We start from the raw sequence: 14,374 nt of genomic DNA on the forward strand, positions 1-14,374 counted from the left end.
AGTTAACCTAAACTTCGTTGAGCAAATATTAGGGTAGGTGGTCTGTAGATGTGGCAAGTGATGAAATGGCTCAGAATTGAAGCGTGGAGATGTTGTGTAGCCGATTATTTCGAGAGTGTCTTCCTTCTCAGACAACCTGGGACGTTGACTCCCGCCATTTGAGAATGATGGGAAAATTAGAATTGTTTAATTTCAGAACAGAAAGGGATGATCCAGCCTTACCTCCTTATTTTTATTTATTTAATCTTTTTAGGGCCACACCTGTGGCATATGGAGGTTCCCAGTCTAGGGGTCCAATCGGAGCTGTAGCTGCCGACCTACACCACAGCCACAGCAATGCGGGATTCTTAACCCACTGAGCAAGGCCAGGGATCAAACCCTTGTCCTCATGGATGCCAGTCAGATTCGTTTCCACTGAGCCACGATGGGAACTCTCCAACATCCTGATTTTGTAGTTGATGAAAAGGAGGCTTAGAGGAATAGACTTGCCCAAGGTAGTGGGTCCTGTTGACTGATGATCTGTGTGGGGCTGTGTACATCCTGGTTGGGGGGACCGAGTTAGGGACAGCAGGAGAGGGTAACAGCCTAGACAAGGGGCTCCTTTAAGTAATTCAGGTTGTCTTGGCACCATCAAGGGAAAGCAGGAAGAGGATGGGGGGGCAATCTTTGAACAAAACAAACACTTGTAGATAACAAGGGTTGGGGGGGAGCCTTAAAATCAAAGTTTCTTCTGCTTGCTGAGGCAGTAGCATCAAGAGCTGGCTGGTTTCCCCTTGTAAATGCAGCGGTAGCTTTTTGTTGCGGAATGTGGCGTTAAATACAATAGATCAGCACTAAGCTTGAACAAAATGTGATGACTGATCAGGAAATGAATAGCAAGTCATGGACGGCAAGTCCTGATTATTGAGATGCTTATCAACACTCCCTGCCTCCACAACCCCCACTGGACCCAACAAAGCTGCACTTGCAGGCTGATGAAAATGAACCCAGATGTCCTTGTCCTCCGGACATTTTAATTCTGCCTGTGACAGTCCTCTGTAAAGAAATCAGATGTGGCAGGGAGGAAAACTCAGTCTTGCTGTGGGCGCTTCAGAATCTGCTCTGGGGAGGTGGGGGGTCGTGGGGGGGGCCCTCCTCCCTGCCTTCTGCTCACTGTGAGGTGGGCCTTGGGTCTTGCTTTTATGGGAGTGTCTTGGGGTTATAGAAGTGGGATGTCGTCAGGGATTAGAAACAGCACTCCCTTGCGGATGGGGCTGGGGAACCCAGGGCATGGTCCAGAGCAGGACTTTCCAGGAGTACTCCCAGACTGAAGGACCAGAAGGCAGGATAAATCAATGGACAGGCTTTGCATGGTGCTAGACGTGCACTGCTCACCCTCATTCCTTTGCAGACAAGTCGCTCAGTTTTTCTCTGTCACTATTTCTTCATGTCTAGCATATATATAAGAAATTCTTATATAAGAAATCGTGTCCTACAAATATGTTGTTGGGATATGAAGGATGAGTGTAATGAGTGTGGTGATTGCATTTTCGCTCATTCACTTATTAAATCATTCATTCAGTCAGCTGGTTTTTTTTTTTTTTTTTAGTTTACCATTTTTAAAAAATTGAAGTATAGTTAATTTGCAACACTGTGTTAGTTTTGGATGTACAGCAAGGTGATTCAGTTATATATATATATATATTTATACACATTCATACACGTATGTGTTCTTTTTCAGATTGCTTTCTACTATAGGTTATGAGAAGATATTGAGTATAGTTCCCTGTGCTACACAGTAGGTCCTTGTTGTTTATTTATTTTATATATAGTAGTGTTTGTGTTAAGCCCAAACCCCTAATTTGTTCCCCCTCCGGTGATATTTATTAAGCACTTAGTGGGGAGATAACCTCGACCTCCCCCTTATAGATTAAGGTCTAGTGGGAAAGTCAGATAACAACTTTGTAAATGAGATTACCGGCATAATGCTTTCTAGAATATCAAACATGCCGGGATGAAATCTTGATTAGATTAAAAAGGTAACAGGAATAGTATTGGTAAAAGCCAACATACATGAAATACTTACTCTGTGTCTGTGTGTCTCCCCCCCCCCCCCCGTTGTAAACAAATGTGTGTGATATGTTTAGTCCTTATCACTGTTGTAAAAGGGGTATGATTATCATCTTTCGGTTTATAAAGGGAAGCTGAGACAAAGAGCCAGATAGTAATGAAGGCTAGTTGAGGATGTAGAGGATTCCAGCACAAACAGGAAGGACTTCTTTGGGAGGTGCTGTTTAAGCAGTGGCCAGAAGTGTATATTTCTTGTGTATCTTTAAAATCTACGATTCTCTGGAGTTCCCGTCATGGCTCAGTGCTTAACAAACCTGACTAGTATCCATGAGGATGCGGGTTCAATACCTGGGTTAAGGATCTGGCGTTGCCGTGAGCTGTGGCGTAGGCCAGCAGCTACAGCTCAGATTCGACCCCTACCCTGGGATCGTCCATATGCCTCAGGTGCAGCCCTAAAAAGACAAAAAGACAAAAAAAAAAATCCATATTCTCCTACTCACTCTACTCCCACCCCGTCATTGTTTGGTGAGGGCTACCAGGTCATTCACTGTTCTTGCACTGACCTTCTAACTAGGCTGGCCCTCCTTGCAACCAGAGTGTTGTGACTGCAACTGGAGGGGATAGACAGATGGGCTAAATGCATTTGACCTGCTCAGTGGTCTTGATCTGTCTAGAGTGTGGCTTATTGGTGTCCTTCAAATGTGAAGGGTACAAGGCTTAGGCTTTGGAGTGACCTGGCATGGAGCAACAGCTTGCCATTGTGCACTAGGGAGAGCGGGTGTATCTCTCCTCTCCACTTAAACATGAAGTCATGGCCATTTACTGTGGGAATCGGGGTAGAAAATAACCCAGTGGTGGTGGTGGGGTGCAATAATCAGAATACAAACATCCACGCGCATAGTTCTACAGTTTCCCTTTCAAGATTCCACCTGGCTCTCCCAACTCTGTGGAACAGAGATGGTCATGCATTCTTGGAAGATTAGAGAAAATGAAGGCCGAGATACTTGAAGTTTAGCCAAGGTCATACAGCTGGCAGGGGACAGAGCCAGTGCGTGAACTTTCAGCTATGTGAAAAGTCTGTTAATCCATCTGATTACAGGCTATGAGGATAATGTCTTGCTTAGCAACAACCACCATTTATTGTTATAAATCCTTACCTTGTGCTTAATTCTAAACCAAGAGCAGTGTGTACATTAATTCACTGATTCCTCTTGCATACTGCTTGGAGATTTGGTGCAGTGTCTGGTGCATGATTAAGAACTCAATGAGGAGTTCCTGTTGTGGTGCAGTGGAAATGAATCTGACTAGTAACCATGAGGACTGGGGTTTGATCCCTTGCCTTGCTCAGTGGGTTAAGGATCTGGTGGTGTTGTGAGCTGTGGTGTAGGTCACAGACTCAGCCCGGGTCTGGCATTGCTTTGGTGGTGGCATAGGCTGGCAGGTGCAGCAGCTCTAATTAGACCCCAGCCTGGGAACCTCCATGTGCTGCCTTTCGGCCCTAAAAAACCAAAATAAATAAATAAATTAATTAAATAACTCAATTAATGTCTGCTTCTTTGATCATAGTGCTGAATAAGGGGAAGTTGAGGTCCGGAAAGTTTAAGTGAGTTGTCCCAAAGCACCTGTCAGTAAACAATGGGGCTGAGATTTAAATGCAGACCGTGTGGTTACAGGGTTTATCTCTCATCAGATGAGGCAGGTTGCCTGCCTGCCTCACAGTCAGGTCCCCAGTGCCTCAAGGTCTGGTATGGGCAGTGCACTCTGAATTTCACACTTCTGCAACCTGTGTTGGACAACCCTTGCAGTTTATTCCATTTTTCATTTGAATTGCTGGTCAAAGCCATTTCAGCCTTGGGTCTGCAGCCCTGCAGAGAGGCATGAGTCTGGGGCCCCTCTGTGGTTCCCCTCGAGAACCCATTTACCCCTCTCTTCACTCAGGAGGGGCTGAGAGTCAGGGCTGCTGGAGGAGGCGGTGTTTTCCTCACTGTGCCTGAGGGATGATGTTTCTTGCAGCCGGTGATGGAATCCCATCCCTGTGAATGCAGTTGGATTTGGAACTCAAGTTGTAAGGGTTTCTGTTTTGTATTTTGCCAAATTTTCAGACATAAAGCTGTTTCCTAAGTAGACAACATCTCCGCACTCCCCAGTTTCCACTCTAGGCTGCAGCTCTATGTTCACTTTGCTTCATTCCAAAAAGAATTTGTCTGTGAGGCCCTGTGCTCAGCAACACAGAGAAGGCAAATTGAGGGGGATTCGAACTCTCTGAGGTCACTGAGATGTGGCAGAGAAGAAGGACAGATGATTCTCAGTGGAAGCTTCCATCAAGGAGGTAGAATTTTAGATTTTGATCAATGGGAGAGGAAGGTGAGCACAGCAGAGAGTTTATCTTTTTTTTTTTTGGTCTTTTTAGGGCCACACCCATGGCATATGGAAATTCACAGGCTTGGGGTCAAATTGGAACTGCAGCTGCCAGCCTACACCACAGCCACAACAAAGAGGGCTCCGAGCTGCATCTACAACCTGCACCACAGCTCACGGCAACATCAGATCCTTTACCCACTGAGCAAGGCCAGGGATCAAACTCAAGTCCTCATGGATACTAGTTGGGTTCATTACCGCTGAGCCTCAATGGGAACTCCAGCAAAGCATACATCTGAGAAGAGGTTAATATCCAAAATATAAAAAGAACTCAAAGACGCAAACACCCATTCAAAAATGCCTTCTCTCTGTGTTCTCACGGGTCTTTTCTCCGTGTACCCACATCCTTTGTGTGTCTCTGCGTTTCCATGTGTCCTCTGCTTAGAAGGACACCAGTCAGATTGGATGAGGGTCCCCCTGACTGTCTTGTTCTAATGTAATCACCGCTTTAAAGGCCCTCGGTCCAAACACAGCCACAGACAAAGGGTCTGGAGGGCGTGTTAGTGCTTCAATGCAGGAATTTTTGAAAGACAAGATTCAGTCTATCCCAGACATCAAGCTAAACATTTTACATAATGTTTTTTTTTTTTTTCCTCGTTATGGCCGCACCTGAGGCATGTGGAAGTTACCAGGCTAGGGGTCAAATCAGAATCACATCTGCAGCCTACACTGCAGCTTGCAGCAATGCTGGCTCCTTAAGCCACTGAGTGAGGCCAGAAATCAAACCCAATTCCTCAAAGAGACTATGTTGGGTTCTTAACCTACTGAGCCATAACCATTTGTAATATTTGTAATAATCCCATGACTAGTACTGTTAGAAATTTTGTTTTTCTGAGGCAAACAGAGGTAACATATCTTGTTTACAGTCACACAGATGGTAAGTGGCGAAGGCAGGATTTATCTGTGGCCAGGTCTATCTGGGAAGTGTCTTCCATCTTATCTCCCAGTCTGGCCCCAGGAAGCAGGGCCGTCCTCACGATGGGTATATTTGGGTGTGACCAAATGGCTGCTGCACCTTATCATCAGCTCCTCATAGTCATGTGTGGAAGAACAGGATCACCAGGGAAAAGTCCCCAGAAAGATGGAGAACTTAAGAGCACAAGCAAGGTTTCATTGCTTCCATTTTGATCCTGGAATGGAGCAGCAGATCTGGGGTGGGGGGCACGTTGACTCTATAGATTGGGTTGAATCCTGGGATTCTCATTCTGGGCTAAGGCGGAGATGCTGATGGCCTCTTAAATAACAGGTCATTTGTTCTCAAGTGCAGCTGACTGAGATGCAGGGGTATGGAGTGAACATGCATAGGGTTGAATTGTGTCTCCTTAAAAAGGTATGTTGACATCTTAATCCTGCTACCCATGAATGTGGCTTTATTTAGAAATAGGATGGCAGCACATGTAATGTAGAGGAGGCCGTGTTGAATTAGGGGAGCTCGAGAATGACTGCCATCCTTGTAAGAAGGCCATATGAGGACACAGAGAGGCACAGAAGGAAGAGATGGCTGAGTGCAGGCAGAGGCAGAGATGGGAGTGATGCTTCTGCAAGCCAGGAACACCAGGGATTGCCGGCAACAGAGGCGAGGAGAAGGGCAGTGGATAGGTGGTCCTTCAGAGCCTTTGGAAAGAACCAACATCACAGACATCCTGATTTTGTCCTTCTTGCCTCCAGAACTGTGAGACCATACATTTCTGTCCTTTAAAGCCATCGGGTTTGTGGCATTCCTTTAAGGCAGGCCCTAGGAAACTCATATTGATGGGAAGAGAGAAACATTCTTGAAAACAATTGTTTTGAATGATAATAATTATGAATCAGAGAGAAGGATGGAGGCACAGAGTGTGTCTGGGGACTCATACGGAAGAGTAATTTTAAAGGAGCTTGAGAATTATGCTCTCAGGGTCTCCATACAAATGGGCAGATTATGAGAAATAAAAGAAACTAATGACAAAGGTGGTAGATGTGATATTTTAGAGTCACCAAGACTTGGGATGGGATTCAATATGGGTACATGCTAAAATGAAGGGTATAACCTATTATGTCGGGACATAATTTGTGTTAAAAAAAAAGACAGGCGTTCTCTTGTGGAACAGTGGGTTAAGGATCTGGTGTCATCACTACAATGGTCTGAGTCGCTGCTATGGCACAGGTTCAGTCCCTGGCCTGGGAACTTAGGCAAAAAAAAAAATAAAAGACAGGAGTTCCCTTCATGGCTCAGTGGAAACAAGTCTGACTAGGATCCATGAGGACGCAGGTTTGATCCCTGGCCTTGCTCAGTGGGTTAAAGATCCAACATTGCCGAGAGCTTTGGTGTAGGTCGCAGATGTGGCTCAGATCTGGCGTTGCTGTGGCTGTGCTCTAGGCCAGCAGCTACAGCTCTGATTCGACCCCTGGCCTGGGAACTTCCATTCCCCCGGGGTGTGGCCCTAAAAAGACACACACAAAAGACAGACATACTCTTGAAAATCAGAAGACCTGAGCAGGGAAACAGGCCAGCAGCACATAAAGATAAGGATATAAATAAAGGAAGTTATGTCTTTAAAAGTGTAATCGAAGTTCCTTTTGTGGTGCATTGGAAATGAACCTGACTAGTATCTGTGAGGATGAGGTTTGAGGGTTTGATCCCTGGCTTTGCTCAGTGTGTCAGGGATCCAGCATTGCTGTGAGCTGTGGTGTAGGCAGGCAACTGTAGCTCAGATTCAACCCTTAGCCTGGGAACCCCCATGTGCCATAGGTGCAGACCTTAAAAAAAAAAAAAAAAAAAAAGTGTAATAAAAGCCATGTGAATCTTTTTTTTTTTTTGTCTTTTTAGGGCCGCACCCGTGGCATATGGGGGTTCCCAGGCTAGGGGTCTAATCGCAGCTGTAGCTGCCGGCCTACACCAGAGCCAAAGCAATGCCAGATCCGGGCCACATCTGTGACCTACACCACAGCTCACGGCAATGCAGAATCCTTAACCCACTGAGCGAGGCCAGGGATTGAACCCGCAACCTCATGGTTACTAGTAGAATTCATTTCTGTTGCGCCACGATGGGAACTCCCAGCCATGTGAATCTTGAATAAAGTGGCTGGATGTCTTTCTTGCAGGGTGGCAAAGTTGCTCATAGGTAGGATATTGTAGTAATAGGGATTCGTATCAGCTCCCCCAGAAATACCTGCTACAAGTTTTATTTGGCTGAAAATGGGAAAGCTTGACTCTTGCTTTACTGATAATTTCATCTCATTGGGGCAGTGACTGAAGCCTTTCCATTCTAGATTTAATAATGAATTGTTACTTGGTTAGTGAAGTAGAAGTGACAAAATCTTAAGATAAAGCCTGATGAAATTTCTCTTTTTGGGGTGACCATGACCTCATAGAGTTTATGAATGCCAGTGAGAAAAACAAAAAACAAACAAAAACCGCTTGATCAAAATGCACCCCAGACTTTAGGAGGAAAGCTTTTTAAGAAATTCAGAGAGGAGTTCCCATCATGGCTTAGTGGAAACGAATCTTTCTAGGAACCATGAGGTTGTGGGTTCGATCCCTGGCCTTGCTCAATGGGTTAAGGATCCGGCGTTGCTGTGAGCTGTGGTTGTTGGTTGCTCGGATCTGGCATTGCTGTGGCTGTGGCTGGCAGCTGTAGCTCTGATTTGACCCCTAGCCTGGGAACGTCCATGTGCCACAGCTGTGGCCCTAAAAAGACAAAAAGACAAACAAACAAACAAAAAAAGAAATTCGGAGAATAGGGAGTTTCCGTTGTGGCTCAGCAGGATGAACCACAGCTAGTATCCATGAGGGTGCAAGTTTGATCCCTTGCTTCATTCAGTGGGTTAAGGATCCGGCGTTACCTTGAGCTGCCGTGTAGGTCACAGATGTGGCTCAGATCCCGAGTTGCTGTGGCTGTGGTGTAGGCACGCAGCTAAAGCTCTGATTAGACTCCTAGCCTGGAAACTTCCATATGCTGTGGATGTGGCCCTAAAAAGAAAAAAAAAAGAAAATCAGAGAATACCTTTTCTTCAGTTCTTTTTGGTGGACAGTGCAAAATTCCCTAGGTTTTTCCTCCCTGTTCCCCTTTTTTTCTTTCCACAATTAATGCCACATTCTTTTATCTTTTTAAGTGAGTCCCTAGGGGTGTTACATTTTAGCCTTTAGAAGTTGAAACTAGACAGTACCAGAGTTTGTGGAAGGCTGGAACTGATGTTCAGCAAAAAGTCAGGCGACCTCATCACAAAGCTCCCACGCACGGCTGCATCCAGGCTGCCAGCACTCCCGCTGTATTCTGGAAGGACAATTAGTCATTATGTATCACCAGGGCAGTCTGTGGGTTGTGCTTTGCACATGCTGCTACTCGTACTTGTAAAAATAAATGGCACCGTGTATTAGTTCATCATTATTAATTTAGATTGTTGTACATTATTTGATGAACTTCATGGCGTTTTTGTTGGCCCTCTTGTGGGAAGTGAAAATATATGCATCACTTGTATTTTGAAGCTCCATTTCTCTAATAATGATATGTTCAGATGTATATTACTGTGGGTTTTAATGTGAAATAGCAATCTGTTATGGTTAAAGCACATCATCTTTAGCACCCCAAAATATACGCTATATGGTTTAGTGCTAACAGTAGAATCAGCCTGATTAGTTTGAATCATGCTCTCACCTAAGCTGTTTAAACTTTACTTGCTTAAAAATTTTTTTTCAACTTTTAGAGTTTTATTGAAGTATGGTGGATTCACAAGGTTGTGGTCATTTCTGCTGTACCACAAAGTGATTCAGTTATGCATGTACACACATCCATTCTTTTTCAGATTCTTTTCCCATAAAGATCACAGAATATTGGGTAGAGTTCCCTGTGCTATACATACAGCAGGTCCCCATTGGCCAGTCATTCCAAATACCTCAGTGTGCGTATGCCAATCCCAAACCCCTAGTCCTTCCCTCCCCGAAACCTTGCCCCTTTGGTAATCCTTCAAGCTTATTTTCAAAGTCTGTTTCTGTTCTACAAATAAGTTCATTTGTATTTTTTTTTTTAGATTCCACATGTATATTTGGTATCATATGATGTTTGCCTTTCACTGTCTTTTTTACTTCACTTAGTATGATATCTCCAGTTCTATCCATGTTGCTGCAAACGGCTAAGCTTTACCTTCTTTATCTGTAACATGGGAATAATGGATCTACCCTAGTGAGGATTAAGTGACATCATACATGTACATTATTTAGACAGTGCTCAGTAAAATGGAAACTAATGCTTACCAATATTTAACATGTGTGTCTCTCTCTCTTTTTTTTTTTTTTTTTTTTTGCTTTTTGGGCCACATCCATGGCATATGGAGGTTCCCAGGCTAGGGGTCAAATCGGAGCTGCAGCTGCCAGCCTATACCACAGCCACAGCAACACAGGATCTGAGCCATGTCTGTGACCTACACTCACAGCAGCGCTGGATCCTCAACCCACTGAGTGAGGCCAGGGATCGAACCTACAACCTCATGGTTATTAGTCAAATTTGTTTCTGCTGTGCCACAACAGGAACTCCAATGATTACCAATATTTAAAAAAGACTTACAATGTGCTAGACACCGTTTGAATGTTTTGTATGCATTGACTAGTTGACCCTCAGAATGAGGTGGGTAATTACTATTATCCTTGCTTTTCAGATAAGAAAACCCTGAGTCCCAGAGCATTTAGCTCATGTTCAGTGTCACTCAGTTAGTAAGTGGTAAAGTGGGGATTTGAACCCAGGAAGCCTAGATCTAGATTTATTCCTAGTAACTACCATACTATCTCTGATAATAACAAGGATAATCCGTTTATTTTCCAAATGGGTCCTACAGTGAGATCAATGCCAAGTGAATGGTCTCTATTTGCAAACCATTTCTCTTCTCACTTGCTATGGGGACCTGGAGGGGCAGTGTTTTACTTAACCCTCTAATCTCCAGAATCTAGCTCAGCCCTTGCCCTAAGAATGGCAGAGTAAAGGCCTTCCTTTCACTGGCCTTTTCAGTTATCCCAGTCTTTGCTGATGATGCTACAAAGTATTGTTCCACTTGGGAACACCACTTGGATAGTAGTCTTAATAGATTCCAATTGGAATCCAGTGCTGTTTGGTTAAAATTTGAAATTTCGGAGTTCCCGTCTTGGTGCAGTGGTTAACGAATCTGACTAGGACCCATGAGGTTGCGGGTTCGATCTCTGGTCTTGCTCAGCGGGTTAAGGATCCCGCTTTGCTGTGAGCTGTAGTGTAGGTTGCAGATGCGGCTCGGATCCCGCGTTGCTGTGGCTCTGGTGTAGGCTGGCAGCTGCAGTTCTGATTGGACCCCTAGCCTGGGAACCTCTATATGCCGCAGGAGCGGCCGTAGAAAAGGCAAAAAGACAAAAAAAAAAAAAAAAAAAAATATTGAAATTTCGCAAGCTTAGACCTCCTCCAAGATGGAAGCCACCCGGTAGAGCATCTGGAAAATGTCATTTCACACTAGTACTTCTTAAAATTCCTGGAGCTCACTGATGATGGCATTTTTGTCTTGAAAACACTTAGTGATAGCCTACAAGAGCGGAAGCAGGGGTCCAGAGATGTGGCGTTATTTTCTGGAGTTTACTAAGATAGTTGGGGAAAACCAGGACTCCTGACACTGTCCAGTGTACCTTTCAACTTTTGTATAGAAGGAGAATTTGCAATATTACAGATTTTACAATATGAGCTTTGCTTATATGTTCTATAAGATTCAGATTCAAGTTGAAGTATTCAAACAAATATTCAGACATCGCTTTTTTAACTAATAGAAACTAGCTTTCAAAGGCTTTTAAAATGATGAACATTTTAGGACTTACGTAAAGACATTTGTGGAATGCTCATGGACAGTAAAACTAGGGCCCTATTACTTAAAGTACTCCCTGAGATCTTAGTGAAAGTTTTGTACAATTAATGTTTTGTTTTGCATGCCATAAATCCAGTAAGTGTTCTACAACATAGTAAAGATATCTAAAACAGTCAGAAGTGTATCATATGTGGAATTTCTAAGCATCCATGAAACAAACTAGACAGGTTTTGGTTTGAGGAGTTCCTGTCATGGCGCAGCAGAAACGAACCCAGCTAGGAACCACGAGGTTTTGGGTTCGATCCTTGGCTTCACTCAGTGAGTTAAGGATCTGGTGTTGCCGTGGCTGTGACTTAGGCTGGTGGCTACAGCTCCAATTAGACCCCTAGCCTGGGAACCTCCATATGACATGGGTGCAGCCCTTGAAAAGACGCAAAGACAAAAAAAAAAGGGGGGGGGTTTGAATCAAGATTTGAATCAAGATCCATTAAAATATTACTTTAACAGAGAAACCATTTGTGAAATTGGATTTTCAAACAAATGACTGCTTGATATCTTGCAAGGAGTGGCTTACACTTTTGCTTGAAAAGGAAGAAATGCATGAATTCAGGGAAAAAGATATTTTCCTAATGGTAAATTAACCTATTAATAGTGGTCAGAGATAACAATGATTATCAATTAGTCAATGCCAGACAATTACTAGATATATGACTCAGATACAATCTGTCACTTCTTTCTCGGAGCCACTTCTGTCCTTTCCATACATTTCTAGTATAACAGTAATCTCACCCTTAAAGAGTAGGTAGCCTGTGAGCTACTCTGGGCAGGGACCCTGTCTCTCCCTCCCTCCCTCTATCCCTTCCTTCCTTCCCTCCTTTCTTTCTTCTTCTTCTTCTTCTTTTTTTTTTTTTTTTTTGGTCACACCCAAGGCATGTGGAAATTCTTGGGTCAGGGATCAAATTCATGCCACAGTAGTGACGGAGTCAGAGCAGTAACAATGCTGGATCCTTGAGCCACTAGGGAACTCCACCTTTCTTTCTTTATTTTCAATAAAGTGTTTTAAGTTATTCAATGTCATGTATGGAATGAGTGGCCAATTCAGGATTAGGACTCAGCTCTTTGGACTCCAAATTCTGTGGAAATAAGTAGCGATCAAACCAGTAAGAAAGCGAAGGCTATTTTTTTCTGAACTTAACTATAGCAAAGGAGTCAGCCACTGTCACTTGCATTTAGGTAGAAACTAAAAGGCAGGCAGAGGAATAGAACAACTTCATTGTGGAAAAAGGAGGGAAGGCTTGGTATGTACCCTGATTGGAGGTTGTCAGCATAAGGAATCTGTCAGCTGGGTAACTAGACATAGGACAGCCTATGTGATTGGTTAGGATACATATTTAACTTTCTCTGGTTGGTCCTAAGTTGGAAATGGGGGTAAAAGTTAGGAAAGCTGTCAGTTATTGATCAACACCTGGCTGTTTGGGGTTGATTGTTATAGGAGTTATGGTTTGGCTTCCTGGACCATTTGCTGGAGATAGTGGAGATAGGGACAGTGATACTTGCAGGTAGGAAGTTGGCTTCCTGAGTTGTTTCTGATTGGTAATGGATTGTTTTGCGGGGCTGGTTGCTCTAGACTGTGGGTCAGAATTCATACGGGTTGTGTGGTCATTTTTATATGCGATTAAGCCAGTGTTTATTTGTATACTCTGTTAGTTCAGTTCTCTACCTCCTAAATCAGGGGTGGCAAACTTTCTACAAAGGGCCAGATAGAAAGTATATTCAGTTCTGTGAGCCTTGCTGTCTCTGTTGCAATTACTCAGCTCTGACATTTTCACACAAAAGCAGCCACAGACAATCTGTAAACAAATGGATTTGGCTCTGTTCCAACAAAACTTTATTTACAAAAACAGGCAGCATGCTTGATTTGGCTCTAGGGCTGTAGTTTGTCAATCACTGTTCTACAGTGAAGAGTTTGCACGAAATCAACAAATGTGCAAATAACAGCTGTCGTGACTCATTTCCTATAGCCCCGTTTTTGTACTATTGAAATTATGATCATTGAGGTCTAGTTTCTGAGTGGTGTCATATTCAGGAAGCATAGTTCAACAGCCCCATTTTTTTTTTTTTTTTTTTTTTTTTGCTTTTAAGGGCCACACCCACGACATATGGATGTTCCCAGGCTAGGGTTTCGAATCAGAGCTACAGCTGCCAGCCTACGCAATAGACACAGATGGGAGCTGTGTCTTTGACCTACACCACAGGTCACGGCAACGCCAGATTCTTAACCCACTGAGCGAGGCCAGGGATCAAACCTGCAACCTCATGGTTCCTAGTTGGATTTGTTTCCACTGCACCACAATGGAAACACCAAAAAAAAAATTTTTTTTTTTCAATTCCATTATTTTTTCTTTCTTGACAAAGGAAATTTTATAGTACCCATTTAATAACCAAAATGATCCTTCTTACAATGTTGTTTTCCTTCTGTCCTTTTCTTCCATGGGCCGTACTCCATTTTCAGAACTTATTTGTCAAAACTCCCAAAGAAACTGTCATGCGCAGTGAATCAGGATAGTGAACCATCTTCTTCTGTATATGTCACATGGCAGACAAGAGTAGGTGAAAGGAACATTGTTAAATTGACAAAGATCGCCTGTCCTTAACCTGGTCCCCTCATGTTTGCAATACGGCTGTCACAGTTCCAGGCATCACAGACAAAAAAAAAAAAAAAAAAAAAAAAAAAAATCCAGAGGAAGCAGAGGCTATTTCTTTCTCATCCCCTTGTGAATAAAAACTCTCTCCCAAAAGCTTCCTAGCAAACTCATCCTCATGTCTCATTTACCCAGTCTGCCACTTCTTTGTTTGTTTGTTTTTGGTTTTTAGGGCCATACCTGGGGCATATGGAAATTCTCAGACTAGGGGGTGAATCGGAGCTGCAGCTGCCGGCCTACACCACAGCCACAGCAACTTGGGATCTGAGCTGTGTCTGTGACCTACACCACAGCTCAGGGCAGTGATGGATATGTAGCCCACTGAGCTACAGGGATTGAACTGAGACCACAGATCGAACTTGCCTCTTCAGGGTACTAGTCTCATTCATAACACACAGAGGCACCATGGAAACTCT

At 43.7% G+C, this 14,374-nt stretch overlaps 1 protein-coding gene across 16 annotated transcripts in view; it reads left to right on the top strand.

The window, feature by feature from the left end:
* Positions 1-14,374, top strand: part of LOC110262057 (uncharacterized) — a 333,859-nt gene that overhangs the window by 37,241 nt on the left and 282,244 nt on the right. The gene's annotated exons all lie outside the window — the stretch shown is intronic.

Source organism: Sus scrofa, chromosome 8 (assembly GCF_054392235.1).
Source record: "Sus scrofa isolate SSC_HxYL_T2T_F1_AM1 chromosome 8, Sscrofa_HxYL_maternal_Yorkshire_Landrace_v2.0, whole genome shotgun sequence".
Classification (NCBI taxonomy): Eukaryota; Metazoa; Chordata; class Mammalia; order Artiodactyla; family Suidae; genus Sus; species Sus scrofa.